Consider the following 22149-nt stretch of genomic DNA (forward strand, 5'->3'; position numbering starts at 1 on the left):
GTTCAGTGTCTGACTCCGGCTCAGGTCATGATCTCGCAGTTCACGAGTTTGAGCCCAGCATCAGCTGTGCTGTGCTGACAGCTTGGAGCTTGGAGGCTGCTTTGGATTCTGTGTCTCCCTCTCCCTCTGCCCCTCTCCTGCTCATGCTCTATGTCTCTCTCTCTCTCGCTCTCGCTCTCAAAAATAAATAAACATTAAAAAAAAAAAAAAGAAATAATGGATGGGAATCAATGGGAAATAGGAATTGAATCAAGTATGTGCCTATCCAGGAGCAATAGTCAAAATATTTAACGACTGCTAGAAAGACTGTCAATTTTGGGCCAGGCATTGACCCTTTAGTTGTAGGATGGTGGGAAGTTCTGGAGGGATCCTGGAGAAGGAGCTGAGACCACAGGAACGATGCTCAGGGAGCTTTGGGGCATGCCTGTTCACCAACGAGTACATAAAGATTTCAATAATTGTATCAGCCCTGTCCATGCCCTATGACCAGCAATCCTGCTGTTGGGTATGTATACACCTGTCACATTCTTCCCAGGTCCATAAGGGGGCACCTGTGAGCATGTGGTGGTGGTGGAGAATGTAGGGGCATTCTGGGCACCTGTCACTGGGGAAGGGATCATGCGCACAGTGGAAGAGAGGAGCAGACCAGATGTGCACAGAGCAATAGGGATGGAGGTCAAAACCACCACAGTGAGGAGTGAAACACTGGAGAAAATTAAGATAAAGCACAAATTTCCATTTGCATAAATTAAAAATGCATTCACTCAAAACAACCTTCTACAAGGACACATGGAAACAGAAGGTTATCAATAAGCACATTAGAATGGCTGCCTGTGGAGAGTCGGCTGGCAATGCATGTGTGGAATGGGGAATAAAGGAATAAAGAAATAATAAAAACAGGGGAGAGGTTTTGTGTGTGCTGCTGCTGACACTATGCCATACCTGAGGACGGTGAGTGATTTAATCCTCTGTGACTAAGACAAAAAAAAGAAAAAGGCAAGAAACATGAAGTCAGTGCAGCTGCTCAACATTCAAGAGTATTTGCAGCTGCATTTAAAGAGGAAGAGCAGGTGCATTTGAGAGAGTGATCTCCCAGCAGGCAGCAGGGCATTGACTTTCCACCTTGCTCCTCCAGAAAGATCTTTTGGTTCCTTTCCATCACCCTATCGTTGTAGTAAAATGTTGTGATTTTTTTCGAAGGAAATTTTAATAGAAAATTCCTTGTGTTCCAGAGACTGAATAGCCCACTTCCACCACCACTCCATTAGAAAGAACTCAGTCTTGTGCTCTCCCTTAGTGGCACGTTCTCCCCTACAGGCTTGGACGTGTAAACTTTATCCTGGGCATCAATGTATCTAGTAGGATGACCAGATCCTGGTTTGTCTGGACTGATCAGGTTCCTGAGATACTGGGCTTTAAGTTTTTTAAAAGTGGGTCAATTCTAGGGAAACCAGGAAGAGTTGGTCACCTTATGATCCAGGTAACCACTGGGGATGTTATTACTGAAGAAGCAGAAGAGAAAAGATCATGGGGTTGTGCCTAGCAGTCTCTGCCATGGAGAAACTGTTCACTCTTCCAGTTGGAAATAAAGTCTAGACCCTAAGTTCCATTGCAGGTACGAAGGATTATTAAAATAGGTGCATAACTCCCCAAAAGAAAGAAAAACCATGAGGTTGACTCATTTGCTCTTTGGTACCTCTGGGTTTGCTTTCTTGTACTCTCCCCGAAATCTGAAGGCTTTAGTTCGATCATCTATTCATCCACCTATCCACCCAACTACCTATCTATCATCCATCCATCCATCCACCATTCATCCACCTTTTTATGTTTAAATAAATTAAAAAATTTTTTAAGTTTATTTATTTTGAGACAGAGACAGTGTGAGTGGGGGAGGGGGAGAGAGAGTGAGAGACAGAGGGGGAAAGAGAGTGAGAGTGAGAGAGAGAGAGAGAGAGAGAGAGAGAGAGAGAGACTTCCAAGTAGGCTCCATGTTGCCAGTGCAGAGCACAACATATGTCTGGGACCCGTGAAACTGAGATCATGACCTGAGTTGAAACCAAGAGTTGGATGTTTGACTGACTGAGCCACCCAGGAATCCCTCCCTTTTTATTCTTAAAATAGGTAGTGAGCATTTGTAATGCACACAGCTCTCAAGATGCTGAGATGAAAGGGTACCTGGGTGGCTCAGTCACTAAGCGTCTGACTTCAGCTCAGGTCATGATTTCACAGTTCATGGGTTCGAGCCCTGCGTTGGGCTCTGTGCTGACAGCTAGCTCAGAGCCTGGAGCCTGTTTCAGATTCTGTGTCTCTTTCTCTCTCTGACCCTCCCCTGCTCTCTCGCTCTCTCTCTCAGAAATAAATAAAACATTAAAAAAAAGATACTGAGATGAAAAATACATCATGCTTGCCCTCAAAGAGCCCACAGTTTAATTGAGAAGACTCAATAGAAACAGGTGACGATATTATAAGAGTATGACTGTAACTAGAGATTTGTACAAAGTATAATGGGACTCAGCAGAAGGAACAGCTAAATATGATTTGTGGGTCAAAGAAAGCTTCAAAGAATAAGTGACAATGGCATTGCAGGTTAATTTGGCATTTGCCAGGCAGAGAATAGAACATTATAGAAACAGGATTCAGGCAAGGCCAAGGCTCAGAGGACACACAATGAGCACTGGGGAGAGATGGATCTAACGTGTCAGGATGGAATGTAAGAGTGGACTGTGTGTGCATCAGAGTGGGGGGTGGGGAGGATTGTGGGAATGAGTGAGACAGGAAGAAAAGTGTGAAGAGCTTGAAATCTGACTAAAAAGGTAGGTTTCAGCCAGATTATGAGCACTCTGGAAGTCCATCCCTTGGAGTGTTTTTATGACCTGACTTCTCAGACAGAGCCTTTACTATGCTGAAGTGTATTATGAGTACTGACAAGTGGAGCATAGTACGTGCTTCGCCCAAAGTCTTCTGACCATGACACAGGTGTTCTATGGAACTCATCTTGGGAAACGCTCAAGGGTCCTCAGAAGAAACCTCTGATTACCTGAGAAGAGGATTTCTTTGTGCCTGAGGACTTAGCCATATTCTGTTACAGAGGTTTTCTTTTTTTTAATAATTTATAAATTTTGTCCTTTTATCTATAAAATTGTAAGGCTTTTAGAACTGGCAAACACCTTGGGGATCATCTTGTCCAAACCCAAACAGAGAGCCTGAGAGGAGATATCACAGAGCTGTTCAGAGGCAGAGAGATTAGAATTCAAGTCTTTGGTCTTGAAGACCACAAATATTTAAGGTACTTTCAATATAAAAAATAATATAGCAGGACATTTAAAGTAGGCTTACAAATAGTTTGTGAAAGAAATCATTGTAACCATTATCTGAAATAAAAGCATTCTAGCTAATTAACTAGATTGTCTTTTTTTTCTTATTTTTTTAAAGTGTATTTATTTATTTTAAGAGAGACAGAGACAGTGCAAGTGGGGGTGGGGATTGCAGAGAGACCGAGACAGAGAATCTCAAGCAGGCTCTTTGCTGCCATTACAGAGCCCGATGCAGGGCTTGAACTCCTGAAACCATGAGATCCTGACCTGAGCTGAAACCAAGAGTTGGACACTCAGCTGACTGAGCCCCTCAGGCACCCCAATAGAATAAGTCTTGACCTGCCTGGCATACAAGCAGAGACCATGTGATGGTGTATATGTTTTCTCTTTACCTGATGGAAGAAAAAGTCTATCACATCCCATCAGACGTGCATGGAGCTGAGCAGCCCTATGACGGAGCCTTCAGGAATTCACTGCACAAAGACACAGACCCTATGAAAGGTCCTAGAAATTCAGCCTTCAAGGAGCTCATCGCCTGGTTGAAGATAGACAATGAAAATCCAATATGGTGGGTGCTACCTAAGCGAGAAGCAAAAGACGATGAGGGGGCATGGAGAGGCGGTACACAACCCTGGATGGGGGATGGGGGTGCTTTCCAGAGGGTAGTGATTAGAAGCTGAATGGTCTCCGAAGAGCGAGTGAGTTGCTTGAGCAAAGAAGGCTGCAGGTTGGGAAGCATATTCCAGGCAGAGGGAGACGTGAAAAAGGCTCGCACTTTGGGGAAACTGCAGTTTCATGTCCTCAGATTGGATGGAGTGACATTCAAGCTGCTGTTTAAAGAGAAGCCAATAAGCGGAACCAATGAAATCAATGTTAGCCACTATTACTAATACTTATCCACCGTCTTCCTGCCAGAGGTGAGCACACCTTCATTTTCACACATAGACCTTTTTCCATTTAAAAAGCAGATTAGTACTTCCCTTACCTCCAGCTGTGACATTCAGTTGGGTTTCTGTCATTTGGGCTTTCGAGACAATTAAGGGTCAGGAAAAGGTTTGGGAGGGAAGAGGAGAGGGAGAACATGGACAGAGGGTAACTGGGTAAGAGAGAAAGACCTTGAAAAAGGGAGTGTCCAGAGCAGGGAGAATATGGAAACCTGGAAGACAGACTGCACTGGGCCCACATTTGCTTGAGATGTTATCATCTCAAGGACTCTGGGAGTCCCTTTGGAAACCACGGAGTGTGTCCAGATGCTTTTCTATGCCCCTGGTTAATGAAAAGGGGATTGGGCAATATCATGTGGCATAAAGACATTTAGATGGTGTAGGAAGGAGATGGGTGTGTGGGAGGAAGGAGGCAGTCAAGTGGATCAGAGCAGGCACTGTGGCAATGGAGACTGGGGTCAGAAGAAGCCCTAGACATAGTGGGGGTAGGGTGGGGTGGAGAAGACATGTGGTGTGTGTGTGTGTGTGTGTGTGTGTGTGTGTGTGTGTGTGTGTATGAATGCAGTTGCCACTTTGCCTGGCCTGATCGTGGTAAACTGTCAGGGGTGAACTTTTGGGGAATAGACATGGTATTTTATGGTCCATGCAATGCTTTCCTGTTTATTATGCTATTTGCTTCGTATGACTACCCTGTAAGGGAGGAATTTTTCTTATAAAAAAAGAAACACCATGTTGAACCACTAAGTGACTTGCTCTTGGGGCTCCCCTTAGAGTATTGAATGATGGGAACCGCAGTCTGTCTCTTAAATCTGTGCCCCTTCCACACCCCACCCCCATATGCCCACAGTGGAAGCCTGTCCTTTCTGAGCCCATGGAGGGCTTTCACAGATGCCACATGGAGGTCCTCCATGCTTTCCTCCAACTCACAGGTGCCTTCCAGACCCAGGGGAAGGACCTCGCTTCCTGACTCTTCTGCACTGCAGATGCCTTCTGCAGTGCTTGGAAGATTCTGAACATATTTCATTCTCAAGTAAACAGTGCTGGACTTTTTGGATAACTTAGTGATTTAAAATGATTAAAGAGCTAACTGCTGGGAGAGATTTGGAAGCATTCTTCTTAGGTGCTGATAAAATATAAACGTATTTTTAGAATAATCTTAGATCTTACCCTAAACATGATGATTGCATATGCAAATTACCTTCTTCAGAGGCTTGCAAACAGCGATGTAGACAAATGCTTTGGATCCTCTTCCATAAGAGAGGGGACAGGCTTGGGGGAGCCAAAGAACAATGGGATTAGGGACAGAGGGCCCCCAGTACCTGTTCTCCAGTCACTTGTGACCCCACCTTGCCTTCCATGAGCCAGATGAAAATGCTAGTGTCTGAGGAAAGACTGTGTTGCGCTTTCCCTTCTCCTCTGCCATTCCTGTTTGCTACTACCCTTATCCTTGCGAGGGGCAGATTTCACCCCCCTTTTAGCCTACCAGGCACTGTAAACATTGCTCCTCTTTGATTCCTACGGTGGCTTTTGACCGAACAAAAACAAGGAGAAAATCCAAAGACAGCATCTGGTACTTGGATGAGGTCAAAGAAAGTGTCTTTCACTTTTTCCGTCCATCCCTTGCCCCTGTCCTCTGCCATGTGTCTGGATCGGGGCCTGGAACTTCACTCTGTGTGGTCCTACTAGGTACTAGGCAGAGGCCAGGGGTCAGCAGGTGCTGGGGTGGGGGCAGCTGCCCCATGGCGAGATGCGGGGCGGGAACCCAGGAACACTGGGAGCCTACGGCTTGGAGCAGCTGGCTCTGAGGAATTATTGCAAGTCTGCACAACTTAAAAATCTGCAGTTTGGGGGCGGGCGGGGGAGCGCGGGGGTGGGTCCCCGAGCGTCCCATTTCTCCTCCGGGCGGTTCACGGAGTTCTTGCTCACTGCAGAGGGGCCCGCGACGCCTTCCGGACCACACGCCGCCCTCGCTGACGCCCGGCTCTGTTCCTCAACCTCGGCCGAAGGCATCCCCCTGACCTCTCTTCCGTCCTTCGGGAAGGAGATCCGACTCGTCCCCCTTCCGCGCAGTGCATGTGACTTGGTAGGTAAGTCGAGGAACGGGGCGCGTGAAACGATCCTGTTCTGCATCGTGCACGAGTCTCCGGGCCGCGGGGCTGGTGGTAAACAGGCAGGATCGGGGCCGTTTTTCCCCTTCGCACTTTGTTTTAAAACAAGTTGGGGCCTCGGTACTTCCTAAGGGAATCCCGGCACATTTTACAGAGTGTCGCTTGGGTCGCGACTTCTGGAGAGGCAGTGGCCGGAGCCGCCGCGGCCGCGGAAGGAGGCGGTCGGGCTCCCGCCGGGTCGCGGGCTGCGGCCGGGAGGGCGCGCAGGTAGGAGGCTCTGGGCGCGCTCCTGTCCCACCCGGACAGGGCACGCGGCTCCGCGGGTGACTCTGCACTCGGGCCTGGGCGGGGGCGCGCGCTCCGCGAGGCCGCCCGGCTGGCCTTCCGGGCACCCGCGGGGTCGCACGGCCCGAGCCCCGCAGCCCGCAACCGCGCGCGTCTGAGCGCGGGGCCCTCGGCCTGCGGAGCGCGGGCGGAGGGCGCGGAGCCAGGCGGCTGGCGGAGCCGGACCAATGGGGCGGCGGCCGAGCGGCCGGCCCCGCCCCGCCCCGCCCCGCTCGCGGCTCCCAGGCGCGGCGCGCCCGCCGGGCGGGACGGACGGACGGAGCGAGGCGGGCCCCCCGGCTCTCCTCGCCGCCGCCGCGGCGGGCGCGGGGCCGCGCCGCGAGGCCTGGTCCCTGCAGCGCGGGCGGGCGGCGTGGCGAGGCGGAGCGAGCTCGAGGCGCCCGGACCCCTGCAGGTACCCGCTCGTGTGCCCGCCTCCGCGCGCACTCCGCCGACTTCCCCGTGCGACCCCGCAACTTTCCCCACCGTTCGCCGCCCTGCAGCCCCGGGGGCCGGGTCACGGGGGCGAGACCGCGCAGGTCGAGGCCCGCGGGGGACTTTGCGTCCCGCTGCGCGCCTGCCTCGCGGCGCCCCTCATCCTCCGCTCCCCGGAGCCCGCCGTCGCTGGAGTCCTGAAGACCCGCCTGTTGCTCGGGCTGCGGGTGGCGGGCCGGCGGCTGGGCCCCTCGGAGGGCCTCGGGGACGTGGGGCGGGTGGCTGCGGGGCGGAGGACGGGCCGGAGGCGGGGGAGTCGGCGAGCGGGGTGGGGGTGGGGCGGCGGGGGGTGTGTGAAGGCGGCACTTCGCGTAGGGCATCCCTGGGGCGTTTCCTGCGCCGGGAAGCCTTTCCTTGTCTTCCACGAGAGGAGGCGCTTTCCTGGCGAATGTAAGTGCTTCCCGGGCCGCCTGCTCCGCCCTCCTCCCCGGCAGTCCTCCCCTCCCCTCGGCCGCACAGCGGCGGAGGCGCCCCGCGACAGTTGAAGGGAGGAGCGCACCCCGGGGCCCTGGTCCTGGTGCGGCGCTGCGCCCACGGGCTGCCGGGGCGCTCCGGGTGGGGGGCGCCTGGGGCTCGTCCGCCGACTCCTCGGCTCTGCAGCGGTGCTGGGGGGGGGGGGACGGGAACTTCCCTTTCCCGCGCCCCTCGGGGTGGCTGCCGGACCTCTAGATGTGAACGGGCTGGCGAGCGAGCCAGACCTTACGGCAGGGGCCGCGGAAGCCGGGCGCCTTTCGCATTGCAGCGCTCGGTCTCGCCGCCCGGCCCCCCTCCCCCTGCCTTCCCCGCTCTGGCGCTCCCCATCCCTTTTTGGGAGAAGAGCACCTTTTGCGTCCTTGCTGTCACACACGTTTCCACCAGGGAGACTGAGCCGGTAGTGTTAACTCGGGCAGCCCGCGGCAGGGGCGGAGGACCAGGCAAGAGCCAGCTCCACCCGCGTGAATAACCCGGGGCTCTGGTGTGAAGCCACAGCGGGAGCGGGTGCCGCGGGGTTGTGCCTGGGCTTCGGAGAGAGCGGACTTGCGGTTCGTCCCGCTCCCGGATTTTGTATTTCGTCTTACCCTCTGAAGAGTGGGGCAGGTGAGGAAGACCAGGTCGGAAACCTTCCCCTCCCTTTTTCGTGTATTTGCTTAAGTGATTTGCATAACTATTTGCACAGAACCGTGAACTTGCCCCCCTCTCCCCCCTTTTCAGACTACTTGCAAATACCTTGCCCAGGTAAACAGGAAGCAAGCATTTTCCTGAGCACCTGCCCCTTTGCCAAAGGCAGATGCCTTACTGCTTCTCTTCCTCACATAGTTCAGGCTCACAGAGGGTGGAGTTGATTTTGTGGTTGAATTTGGTGTAATATGTCGGTTTCACTCCTTGCCTGGGTGGTAAACTCCGTGAGGACGTGGATTCAATCACTTTGTGTTTACAGCCAGCTCCCCCTGGGCTAGGCCCTGGGCTCTGCTGTGGGGAGGCACTCGAAGCCTCTGCTGTCAGTCTAGTCCTGTTCTTCCTTTTCCTTTTTCCACCAGATTCCTCCCTTCTGATTTAATACTAAATTTGTCTTTTTCACAACTGTGGAGTGTCAGTGTTGGGCTAGGGAGGAGAAGGTGATCCTGAAGGGCTTAAGAACTTTGAATCCAAAGCAGGTGGTGAATATTCTAAGGGGATTTGTGGGATCTGTTTTAATTCCGCCCTGTGTCTGAGCCATCTTTACCTGGAAAACCAGCCTGAATAAGCTCATTCATGAGTGCGGCAAAGCCAGGCTTTTGCTGGTCAAGTGTATAAAAGCAAATGGGGGGGGTGGGTGGAGGCAGTGTTCGCTCTGTTGAGAAATATTAAAATATTAAAAATTCAATGCTCTGACACTTGGGTTTGCCTGCAAAGCACCAGCTAAATATTTTTCCTTCTTCTTTATTTTATTTTATTTTATTTTTTTTAAAAGAAAGACAGGGAAGAGTGGGGGCTCCAGACACCTCCTCTGCCTTAAGTGAATTTTGCCCTTCGCTGTAAATCTTCACGGACTCTGCGTCCCTCTGTGCTACCCGGGATCTCAATCTGCCCTGTGTCTGGCATTTGGGGTTGGAATGTGTGCAGCCTTGAGAGCAGGCACCACAGGGTTTTCCTCCTCCTCCTTTTTTTTTTTTTTTTTAAATCGAGAACATTTATTGACTGCATACCATATGCCAGCTACTCTTCTCGGCACTTTTCCAGGCATTATCTCATTTAATCTTCAGAACAACCCCATGAGGGAGTGAGACTTCTCTTCTTCATCACAGTGTTTCTGGGGAGCCAGCAGTAGGTGTAACAGGGGTTCCCAGGTGTATTCGGAGTCTCATGAAAGATCAGAAGTGGGGTCTGGGCTTAGGGTCCCACTCTCAGGCAACGGCAGCTACGCAGGGTATCTCAAGGCTGAGTGGAAGGTGGGTGTCTTTACGTCCCTTGCTTCTCAAGTTTCTGGAAGGTGGATTCTCCAGAGTGCACTTGTGTGAAATATGCACAAGGACATGCCATCCAGCCCTGTCTCCAATCTCTTTATGTCTCCTTGACTTAAGTCACTTTGCATCTCTTGAGTCTCAGTCTGTTTAGCTACAAGGATCTAGATGTCTAATATTTGTTACTACCCTATAGTAGGCACTGTGCTAAAAGCTCTCGATGTATTGACTCATTTCATCCTGATGGCAACCTTTGGAGGTGGGGTCTATTATTACCGTATTTTAGTTTTCAAGTTTTTATTTGTTTATTTTTATTTGCAGTGTAGTTGACATACAATATTAGTTTCAGATAGACAACAGTGATTTGACAAATCCATACATCACACAGTGCTCACCACGGTAGGTGTAGCAATTATTACCCTATTGTAGATGAGAGAAAAAAGAGAGAGAGAGAGAGAAACGAAATGACTTGTGCAAAATCACACGAGTAGGACTGTGTGAAGCCAGGTTCTATCCCTGGCATACTTGCTGCAGAGCCACTGTGAGAGTCTGCACTCTCCGTTTCTCCCTACAGCCTCAACACTGTGCCCTACGCTTAGTAGATATGACTTGCCATTACGCAGTGGCTTTTTGGCCTCTATCTCATTCTTAGAAGGAACCTTGAAAACTGCACTAGAGAAGTGTTCTTTTGGCTTTTGCCAAAAAAGTCATCTTTCCAATGTAATCGGGAAAAAGGAAGACTGATCATAAAGGTCATGGGCTAGGTAAACATTATGGCTATTTCCAGACAAAGTGCTTCTTATCAATGAGAAATCCAGAAAAATCGTAGAACACTTTGTCCTCTGAGTCCAATCCATCAAGAAAGCCAACAAGTAACCAACCTACAAGAATTTACTGTGTGGGTACCCTGTGCCCAGTACTGCAGACCCCAAGGGCTGGCAGAGTAAAAGAAGTGTTCTTTGAGCCTGAACACACAGTGGACCTGGAGACTCAAGGTTAGCAAGCGCTAGACAGGTCAATCAATACAAGATGCTAAATATTTGCCTGGTAACAGTCACAAACTGTCACATTTGTATAGCCTCATATAGTTTGCAGAAACTTTCACAGGGTTATCTCATTTAAGTTCTAGTAACAGAGTGTGATCAGCAATGAACAGGGTGGTGGTTTGGAAGCCCATGTTGCAGATAAAGAAAACAAGACACAGTGAGCCACTAGGAATTGCCCATAGCAAGGGATCTTCTGACTCCAAAGCCATCGTCTGTCTGCATCTCAAGTAAGGTAGTGGATGTGGAGGGCTTTGGAGGTGGCTGATTGTGAATTTCATCCTGACACTGGCTTTTGAGCACTGCTCTTGGCCAGTCAGGAGGAGCAGGGAAGGAAGAGAAAATATTTATTGCTGTTGTTTTATTTTTGCATTCAGGAGTCTGGTATGTGAAACGTGAAGAGAAATCCCAATTATGAATTCAATAACGATGTTGAGAATGTGCAATCAAATGTAGAATCTGACTTAGATGAATTTCCATTCCTGTCTTCCTTTATCACTTTTCTTTCTCTTATCATTTCTTTGTGGGCAAGGGGGTCTTGGTCTCCTTGGAATCCTGCAGCGCCTTGCACCCTGTTTTGCTTGAAGTGGGTACGATTTAAAATTATCTTTAATTGCACACGTGTTGAATGATAAAGGCTTAACATCTGCTTTTAGCTAATAATGTTACAGATAAGCAGTTAATGTTGACAGCAGCTGGCTTCAGTGTGCTTGCTGAGGTCCCTGGTGAATGAAAGCCTCTTGCTCATCATCCTGAGCCGATCATCTAGGCTCAACTGAGCCTCTAGCAGATGCTTATCAATGTTGACTTAACGATGAACTTATCTAATCATATATATCCTCTTTACATATACGTATGTATAAGCATTCATTCCACAAGGCTTGGAGTACTTACCCAATGGTATGCACTGTTAGGTGCTAGTATGCTGCAGTAAAGAAAACAGACGTGTAGGGGTGGAAGGTAGATGAGGAGACAGACATTAGACAAAGAAATACAGGGGTGCCTGGTTGGCTCAGTCAGTTAAGCATCCAACTTCGGCTCAGGTCATGATCTCGTGGTTTGTGAGTTCGAGCCCTGCGTCAGGCTCTGTGCTGATGGCTAGCTCACAGCCTGGAACCTGCTTCGGATTCTGTGTCTTCCTCTCTCTCTGCCCCTCCCCTGCCCATGCTCTGTCTCTCTCTCTCTCAAACAAACAAACGAACAAAAAAAGAAGTACAGACATTTACGGATTGGCAGGTCCCTTCCCAGGGGAGAGGAAGGATGGGGAAGGCACTAGTTAAGATGCAGGAGCTGGGAAGACCTTTCTGACGAAGAGACTTTTCATTCTGAGGGATGGGCAGGAGTTTATCAAATGAGAAGTGGGAGACAGAATTCTGGGCTGCGGAGGGGTGTGAGGCTTTGAAGGCAAGGATGCACACGGAGTCTTGGAGGATGGAGAGCTAGGTAGGGTGGGCGAGGCCAGAGAGGAAGACGAGAGCAGATCATGCCGCACCCTTTATGCCAGATTAGGGACCTCGGAGTTTATCCCAGGGCCTGTGGGTTTGTAGGAGGAGAATATCAGGAGCCAATACACATTTCTACAGGATCGCCTAGGAAGAGCAGATCGGAGAGGTTTGGACATGGCAGTTGGGCGCCTCATTAACTGGAGTGTTGGAGAGTTAGGACCTATAGTCAGATGGGACTGAGTGAAAAAGAATGGGAGGGGAGGAAGTGGAGGCCACATTTGTGCAGGTGGGTTCCGAAAGGGATTGGAGAGACCGAGCAGGTACAGGTTGAGGTGAGCGGCCATGGCCGTGCATGTGGAAGCCACCCTGGTTGGGGTTAGGGAATGGTACCCGGCTCCTCGGTGAACCACCACGCCCACATCTCTGTGCTTGGAGTTCTATGACACCTGCGTTTCTAGAAGATTAGTAATTTGAATCCTCGCTCTGGCTTTGTCACTAATAGCTGGGGAAATCTGAGCTTATCTCTTGCCCTTCTCTGTTTCTGTTTCTCTTCTTGTTTTCCTCATAGCCTGGTGATTTTATGATTTAAAAATATGGGTAATCTGTCTACGGAAACTTTTCTTCCGTAGTGTCATTCATATGTGTTAATTTCGATCATTTTTATAAATTGAACTAGAAGTATGAGTGGGTATGTGCAACATTTATGGTGAGATTCTAAGCATTTGCTCTTTGATGATTACCAGTAAGCTGGTTTCCAACTGCCTTAAATGGAGGGATACCGGTGATAAGCCTGGTGGTAAGGAGATGCCAACCCCCGCCAAGATATTGGCGGGGGGGGGGGGGGCGAGGCCTGGTGGGAGCCCTGGGTATGGCTGAGCCAATTTTCTGTGTCTCAGTGGAGTCCCTTCCCCCTGCTCTTCATCACGTGGGACTCTTCCTCCTTACCTACGGATATCTTATGAAAAGATGCAAGAGAGGTACATCTGGTCTGTCATCTGGGGACCCATGTCTAGCAGAATATGCTGGACTAAAGATCAAGAATGAACATCACAGGTAGCCTGATGGGGCCTTGAAAAAGTGATCAATTGTAGCTGTGTGGAATGAGAATATAGGTAGGACCATAGAACTGAAAGCTACCCCAAAATCAGTTAAGACATTCGATGCTTCCTGACTACTTCTTTCAGGAATGCTGACATCACTCCTGGGAAATAATTAATGTGGTGAGATCAAAGAATGCCAGCAGACTAAAATTTGGGTTTGAACACACCCACCTTTTTTTGTTTGTTTGTTTTTGTTTTTTAGAGAGAGAGAGCATGAGCTGGGGAGGATCAGAGAGAGAGAGCAGGACAAAGGATCTGAAGCGGGCTTTGTGCTGACAGAATGACAGCAGCAAGCCCGATGCAGGGCTCGAACTCACGAACCGTGAGATCACAACCTGAGCCAAAGTCAGATGCTCAACTGATTGACACCCAGGCACCCCAACATGCCCACATTTTTTAAGTTTCATTCTGCTGTAGACTGGTCTGGCTTTCTTAAGCCCTGACTGACATGCCAAGGTGAACCTAAAAGCATTTCCTGGGATTTACTTAAGGTAAAGAATTTAATTAGCCAGAGAGGTGGGAGGACTTGGTAGCTACAGACCTTGGTTGGTGGGTCTGGACTGAGAGGAGGCGCCTGGGTTCTGGCCATAGGTTATGTCAGCACTCTTGTCTTTGAGGTCAATAAATCATACCTTCTGTGCCAGGTTTTTCTTGGGGGTTTTTAAGATCCCAGTTTCCTAAGTGTGGTACCCTCATAAGGCTGCCGACCTCAAATCACTGCCTACCCTTCTCCTTTTGGTGATTAGATAATGCCTGGCCATGATTTAGCCCTGGGGCTATTTCAGGGTTGAATCTTCTCCTCCTTCAGGCTAACTGTGTAAATGAAAAGTATCTTTATGTGGCAGTGTCCTACCTACCTAATCTTTATCTATCTATCTATCTGTCTGTCTATCTATCTATCTATCATTTATCTATCATCTATCTTATCGATCATCTATCCGTCATCTTTGTCAAAGAGTAAAAGGGTATTGATATCTTCATCTCTTCCCATCATCTCCTAAGATCACAAATCTACAAGATAGCTCCCTGGAATTGCAAAAATAGGAACCTCATGGAAGTTCATGTGATACCTGAGAACTTCACCTTTTATGCCGTTTCCCCAGACTTCTGATCTGATTAGAAAGCAGATGTCAGTGTGGTGCATCTCTGTGGTGACGGGCACTGAGTTTTCCTCTCCCAGCGCCCCCCAGACTTAAAGTGTGGATGCTAGAGTGCACTTTGCCTTCTCATCTGGCGTCCTTTTTTATGGGGCTTAGAAGCAGAGAGTACAGGATGCAGTTGTGCAATGTGGTGCTAAACGAATGGGCTTGCTTTTAGCTGCTTTCGGCCAGTCCCTCCTGTCTGCCAGCCACATCATTTAAAAGCACACAAGCCAGCCCTGTTTCCCAGCCCTTCCTTCATAAGGTAGTGTTCGCAACTCAGAAATAAATCCTAGTTAAGCATCATTAGACTGCCGGTGGGTTTCAGAAAGCCCACAAGTGCAGCGGTGAGTTGCAAAGAGTTGGAAGCTAGAAGGTGCGTTGTGGAACTCCAGGATTGCGAGGTGTAGAAGAGGGGTGCGCGTTCTCTCCCCTGGAGACAGGGCCCTGCTCCACACACCCTGCACACACACACACGCCCCACGGGGGATGGTGCACTCACCGGTATGGGCGGCTCAACTGATGGCACACAAGTAGACCGCAGAAAAGTACTAACTGGGTGTAGAGTTTCAGTTTGACAAGATGCAAAGAGCTCGGGAGATAGAGGGTAGTGATGGTTGCAGGTTAGGAATGCTGTTAATACCACTGCACTGCACCCTTAAAAATGGTTAAGGTGGTAAATTTTATGTCCTGTGTATTTTTTCACAATAAAAAATAGGAAAAAAAAAAAAGAAACTGAGATTCCAATGCTATGAAAAATAGCATTCTCAAATATTTTGGTCTCAGATTCTTTACATGCTTAAAAATTATTGAACCCCCCCCAAGTGCCTGTTAATGTGAGTTTTATCTATCATCTATCTATCTATCTATATCAGTATTTTTTGATACCATTCATTATAAAAGAGAGACATAGAAATTATTTACATGATGAAAGATGAAAGATTTCACAACTTCAGTTGTGAATAGGCAGCTTCATATAATACCAATCCTTTTTTTTTTTAATTTGGGGAGAGAGAGAGAGAGCGAGCGAGCTAGCGAGCACAAGTGGGGGCAGGGGCAGAGACAGAGAATCCCAAGCATGCTCCACACTGTCAGCACAGAGCCTGACACAGGGCTCAAACTCATGAACCGTGAGCTCATGACCTGAGCTGAAGTCAGACGCTTAACCAACTGAGCCACCCAGGTGCCCCGATACCATTTCAGTAATGTGTTTTAGTCTAAATACTTTCCAAGAATGTGACCATCTCCAAATAAGAAATAGTCTTTGTCATCTAGACCTAGTTTGGTGCCTCCATATTCTGGGAGAAGGACTTGATGTCCGACTTCCACTCTAACTGGGTGAATCTCTCCACCCTTTCCTTTAGAGCTTCATCCAACAGCTTCTACTGTTGCTTGCAGTATTTTTTCCTTGAGATTTTTCTAGAAGCATCATGCCTCCTTTGGTTAGAGTTTTGTATACACTCCTTTCAACTAAAAGTTGGTCAAGGAGGGAAAGAAACTCTCTAAACGCCTGCTCTGACATCACTCCAGCTGCTGCAGTGCGTACTCTCATTTCTCAATATATATGTTAGAAATTAAAATAGTCACACCTTAGCAGCACCTGGCTGGCTCATTCAGTGGAGCATGCGACCCTTGATCTCAGGGTTGTGAGTTCGAACCCCCTGTTGGGTATAGAGATTACTTAAAAAATAAAATCTTGGGGCACCTGGGTGGCTCAGTTTGTTGAGCATCTGACTTCAGCTCAGGTCATGATCTCATGTCCTTGGGTTCCAGGCCCACTTGGGGTTCTGCGCTGACAGCTCAGAGTCTGGAGCCTGTGTCTCCCTCTCTCTATCCCTCCCCGGCTCGTGCTCTGTCTCTGTCTCTCAAAAAATAAAGTAAAACGTTAAAATAAAATAAAATCTTAAAGAGGTTAAAATTTAAAATATTAATTATTAATTCATTTAAAATAGCAATGATCTCATTACATGTTAACACAGATGGCATATCTTTATGAAAACGTGTTATTTTTTTCAAGATAAAAACAATACAAGAGTAAAATTGTTTTATATTTTTACAAATGTATTTGTTGTCTGGTTTAATGGAAGGCAGGAGGATTCTTAGACTTGCTTCTGTCTTTAGTCTGTGATCTCATGCATCATATATTCCCTAGAAAACTCCTGGACTACATGTGAGAGAATGAGTAGGAAAATAACATCTTCGTTTATTATGAAAACAGTTTTTTTTTAATCTCATGGACCCTTTAAAGGGACTAAGGAACCCAGGGGTCCCCCGACCACACTTAGAGAACTACTGCTCTAGAACAAATCTGTAGCCAAGTTAATTTTTTGTTATGTTCTATGTTTTAGCCTCTTCATCAAATGTTATCTGAACTTGAACTTTAGCAATCCAATGCATTGCCTATCTGTGATTTCAAATTAAAGAACTAAGTGGTTCCTTAAAAAAAAACCACACACGATTTTTCTCTTGTTTATGTAACAAGCAACAAAAAAACCCTGTTTGCACCATTCTATTGTTAATTTTTTCAGAAGCTACCAGATTGGTCTAGTGTGTACCTACTTTGAATTCCCTTTGCTAAACGAACTTGAGGAGGAAACTCAAGACGTGGAAGATCTTGAGTGTGAAAATCAGGTAAAGAAAGCCAATGTTTCCTTCTAGGTGCACAGAATTTGCTTTTTCCAAGTGTTATTCCTGTTTTCTGTGGAGTGAGGACTTTCTTTCCGCTTCTCTGGGGAAAGCCTGCACCTGTCCCAGAGTGGTGCCCAGAGCTCTCTCCTGGGGCTGGGCCCTTAGCTGCGCTCTCTGGAGGATACGGTGCTCTTCAGAGAATCTTCTCCTCCCTCCTCTGCCCCACCTCACTCTTCCTTGTATAGAGAACTTGGAAACTCAGGGAGGAGATTGCGCTTAGGAAACAAACTGGAAAAAAGAGAGGTGTGAAATCTAATTTTAATAAGTCAAATCAAATCTTTTTGGCTTGCATTGTCTGGGGAATCTCATTACTTTATAATTTTTTTTCATGTTGTTGAAGTAGGAATTAGTCACAGCAGATAGGCCTGCGGAAAGCATTAAAAAAAAAAACACACACACACACAGACTTCCCAGGATGTCTTCTAGGAGCTGGATGTGGATGTTTGTGACACATTTTTTTCTCCCTCCCAAATAATGGATTAGGTGTTATAGGAACTAGCATATTTATTTGATTATATCTTTTAAAATGTTAAATGCACTTTTGTTTTCTCACCCCATGAAACAGCCACTGTGGCAGCGTATGACAGCAGTAGACCCTGGCTCTCTGGGTTTGCTGTGAATGTGCTGAGCATGTATGATTTGCCAGAAGCACTCTGCTACTTCCAGCGGCAAAGAGCGCTTTTGTACAATCCTTTGGAAAAGCCCTAATGTGTCTGGCGCTCCCGGTTGGGAGAGGCCGCTGAGTGTGTCCCTTCTGGAGTGGCTCCCTGACCAGACCTCTTCTGCTTGCAGACGGTCAGAAGATCCCTGGCTCCTGCTTGTTTCCAGTGTCTTTTCAGACTTCTCTTTGACCCTGAGAGCCACAGATTGCCTTCTGACAAGAATTGTGTTTGTTTAGGGAGCCAACACCACTATCTCCTGCCCCCTAGATGTGGGAAACAGCCCAAGGCCTTATTTCACACCCGAGTGTAAAGACTAAGCTTGTAGCCTTTTCTGCTGGTTTTGAACGGGGAGTTGGGTGGGGGATGAATGCAAGGATGGCGTTTGCTGAAATGGAGCCAAGGGTATACTGAAAGGGGCACCGGAGACCAAGGCCCTGTAGCCGGGCCCTTCGCCGGCTTCCCTGTGTTGCAAGTGGTTCTGCTGGGTCCGCCTGGCAAAGTCAAAAGAGCATCAAATGGACGGGAAAATTTCTGTGTACGCAGAGTTCTGGTTCTTACATGACAATCGTCATAATAGTAAATACGTAGCACTTGCATTGTGGCTGAGCATTGTTCTAAATGTGGTATACATATTCGCTTGTTTCATAGCAATTTAAGGTAGGCATTGTCATTTTATCCTAAGTGAAATTATATTTCTTGATCTATCTATATCATCTCTACCTACCAATAATCTATTTGTCTATCATCTATCTTATCTATCACCTATTATCTATCTATAATCAATCATCTATCTACCTATCATCTATCAATCTAACTATTATCTATCTGTTATCAATCATCTATCTATCATCTATCTATTATCAAGTATCTATCTATCATGTATCTATCAATCAACAGACAAGGAGACATCTGAGAGATTTTAATAATTTGTCCAAGTATATAACTAGAAGTTGGCGGGACTGAGATTCAAATCCTGGCAGGCCAGGCACAGAATCTGCTCTTTCCTACAAATTTGAATCTCAGCTCTGCCCCTTACCATGGGAAAGTTATTTTAACCTTTCTGGCCTCAGTTGCTCCATCTGCCGAGTGGGGATAAGCATCTACCTGAAGGGAGATAACAGTATTTAAAGCAGTGCCTGATACAAAGTAAGCAGCATATAAGGGCTTACTAGAGATTATTTTTGTAATGGACACTCTAAAGAAGGCTGAGTGTACATACTTTATAGAGGTAAGCAGAGAAAAAAATTTTGACTCTTTTATTGATTGCTCATATCTACAAGGACTTTGTAGATATTTTGAAGCTCTTTGTGGAAAGAGCATGAGTTGATGAAAACACATATATGTTGTCCCGCACTCATTTAGGGAGATAAGATACAAGTACAGTTAGTTTTAAGGACATGAGCCTAGGGTGTAAAGATGGCCAGCAAAGCCCAGCCAAGAGGAGCAAACCGTGAGCAGCTTCCCTGACACAGGCCTCCCTGGGAAAGCTGGGCTTGGGCCCTGGGCTCACTACCCCTCCTGTGTGCTAAACATGAACCTTATCCAGAAATGGCGGATCATGATAATGCCTGCCTTTCTGGATTGGTTTGGGGATTAAAGAAGTTCATTCACTCATTCATTGTTCCTTGCTAGGCATGAAGGATGCAGAGGTTAAGAAAAAATAGATCCTGACTTTGTGGGGTTCACAGTGCTGTGGTGGAGGCTTCTGGGAAATTGTTCTACTGCAGGTTAGCAAGTTAAATACTCGATGGAAGCAGGCAATGGTGGAGGGGCTGGTTTTAGGGTAGGGAGAGGTCTGGGGTCAGGGTTAGAGAATATAGGTCTTGAAGGGCGTTTTGAGCAGATAGTAAGTGAGAGGTATTTTTGGAGAATTTCAGGTAATTCTTGATAGTCCTAGAGTTTGAGTTGGGTTGTGGAATCTGAGGATAATGGATGAGAAAACATAATAATGACAGCTAACATTTGTCTCAGCATTTACTATGTGCTAAGCACAGACAACTTTATTTTTATTATCTTGTTTTTAAAGATTTTCTTTCTTTTTTTAAATGTGTATTTATTTTTGAGAGAGAGAGAAAGAGAGAGCATGCACGCACGCATGAGCCAGGAAGGGAGGCAGAGAATCCAAAGCAGGTTCTGTGCTGTCAGCACAAAGCCCGATGCAGGGCTCGAGCCCATGAACCGTGAGATCATAACCTGAGGTGAAGTCAGATGCTTAACCAACGGAGCAACCCAGGCACCCTTATTCTCATTTTAAACCTTCATGACAGCATTATGTGGTATGTGATACTTAGTATCCATGTTATACAAATGAAAAAACAGAGGCTCAGAGACCTTTAGTGACTAGCCCAAGGTCACACAGCTAGTAGTGTTGAAGCTGGGATTCAGACTCAAGCAGTCTGGATTCAGAGTTTATCCTGAAGGGCAAGGGAGCCACCAGAGGACTTTAAGCCTGCACATTTTAGAAGGTGGCATGAACTTGGCATGGACAGAAAGGTAGGGTATGGGGCTAGGTCTAAGGCAGGGAAGACGCTTAGAGGTGTATTGTAAGAAACCATGGAAAAGTACTGAGTGTCTGAATTAAAGCAGAGGCAGGACAGGAAAGGAATTTGAGAAATGTTGGGGAATAGAGGATGAAGGGAAAGTGTGGACATGTTTATTTTAAGGTCCCAGTGGGACATTCAAATGGTCATGTCCAGTAGGCAGTTAGAGGAATCTGAAATGTAGCAGGGAGACCAGGCTGGAGATCACGAACCTCCCAGGGGGAGGAGCAGAGGGTTCAGAGGAGCCCCTGGGCTGCAGTGACCCAGATCTGAGGCCTGCAGATTGTACCCAGGCTACAGATTTGTTTGATTTGGCTCACAGTAAGTAGTTAAACATTGAAACCAATAGTTGCCAACATTTAGAAAATTGGGAAAGTTAATATAAAAACAAGATTTGTGGGTGTTCTTGCCAAATTGGTCGATCCAACCACCTGATGTGCACAAATAAGGGACATGTGTCCCCTTTCAGCAGGGCCAGTGCTCTGCAGCTTGTCACAGTGGCTGGATGTCTTCTTTGTTTCATTTCAGGCACTTGCCTGGCCCCCGCAGGTAGTTTATTATGTGACCCCAGACTGAAGGTTTGGCAAGATGAAGCAGTGTGCCACAGGAAACCAAGAATGAGTGGTCAGACAAGTGGCATCAGCGAACCCCAGGGGCTGGGAGGTGGACGGTGACAAACAGTAGGTCTGGTGCAGAAGTCATCCTCAGGTGCCCTTAGCAGAAATACTTAGCAGTGTGTTAGGGAAAGAATTACACAAGAGGAAGGAAGGGTGAGTGTGAACAATGATTCTAAGAAGCTGTGTTGTGAAGAGCAGTTGGGGTTGGGAGATGTGAGTGATGTGAGCATACCTGTCTAAGGATGTATGTGATATAAAATAGTACTTTCTTTGTCCTTGACTCACATTCTGTAACTACAAGGAATCCCGTCTTTGCTTTCGTTGTTCTTATTAAAACAGAGTGCTCCAGGGTATAGAACGGAATGAGGTTCTTTGTGTGCCTCTGAAGGCCGTGCTGCCAACTCAGATCTTCCCAGTGTTATGTGCATTTTTGCTAGTCTGAGTAACAGTGCCCTAAAATGGGCCCGTGTGCATTTCAGCAGAGCAGGCTAAGTTGAGCAGTGTCGGTGTCGTGACTTACTACCCGCATGTCCTCATGTGTTTGTATTCCATCCATTTCCTTTTGCCATTTTCCAGGTGGAATCTATGAGATGCTCTTATCAACTAGCATCACTTCTATTGCAGCTTGGGTTCATGGGCCTTTGGTTGGTTGTATGCTATATGCCGATTTCCCCATTTCCTTTTTTATATTTGTTTTATGATATAATTTGCTATAATAACTTTGTGTGTGTGTGTGTGTGTGTGTGTGAACTTGTCTATCTCCCCTTTGATGAAAACTCTTTTTATTAAGGAAGAAAATGCATCTCCTTCTGCAGTGCCTGAGAAATCAGCTGCCTTTCTTCTGTGGTGACCACAATTTCAGAAGCACATTTGCTGTGATTTTTCTTTTCTCCCAATAACACACTAGACAGACAGACTTTAAAATGTGACATAGAATGGAAGCAGCCAGTAGCCAAGCTATGTGACAGATATTAACTAGTGAATTTAGCAAATCACTTTGAAGAACCTACTATGTTTCAGATGCGTTTATGAGCAATTGGGCTACAGTGGTACTTAAGAGAGAGAAAAATTTGTGCTTTTACTGAGCTCATATCTGAGTGTGGGAATAAATAATAAATATGATAAAGAAATAGAGTATATACTTTAAGTCTTTAAGTCTATTTTCGGGAGTGATAAATCCTAAGGAGAAAAAATAAAGCAAGGAGTGGGGGGATAGGAATCTCATTGGGGGCTATTTTAGGTAGGGTAACCAAGGAGGGGCTTATTTAGAAGATATTTGTGTCCAGGCCTGAAGAGAGTGGCGAAGCAAG

At 47.2% G+C, this 22149-nt stretch overlaps 1 protein-coding gene and 1 pseudogene across 1 annotated transcript in view; one reads left to right on the top strand and one right to left on the bottom strand.

The window, feature by feature from the left end:
• Positions 1-7017: 7017 nt before the first annotated feature.
• Positions 7018-22149, top strand: part of KCNS3 (potassium voltage-gated channel modifier subfamily S member 3) — a 38299-nt gene continuing 23167 nt past the window's right edge. Inside the window, exon 1 of the mRNA XM_039220340.1 lies at positions 7018-7105. The gene's annotated coding sequence lies outside the window, so the exon portion shown is untranslated. The remainder of the gene's footprint in view (positions 7106-22149) is intronic.
• Positions 15545-15854, bottom strand: LOC120222498 (annotated as a pseudogene).

This window comes from Hyaena hyaena, unplaced genomic scaffold (genome assembly GCF_003009895.1).
Source record: "Hyaena hyaena isolate Hyena2069 unplaced genomic scaffold, ASM300989v1 scaffold_884, whole genome shotgun sequence".
NCBI lineage: Eukaryota > Metazoa > Chordata > Mammalia > Carnivora > Hyaenidae > Hyaena > Hyaena hyaena.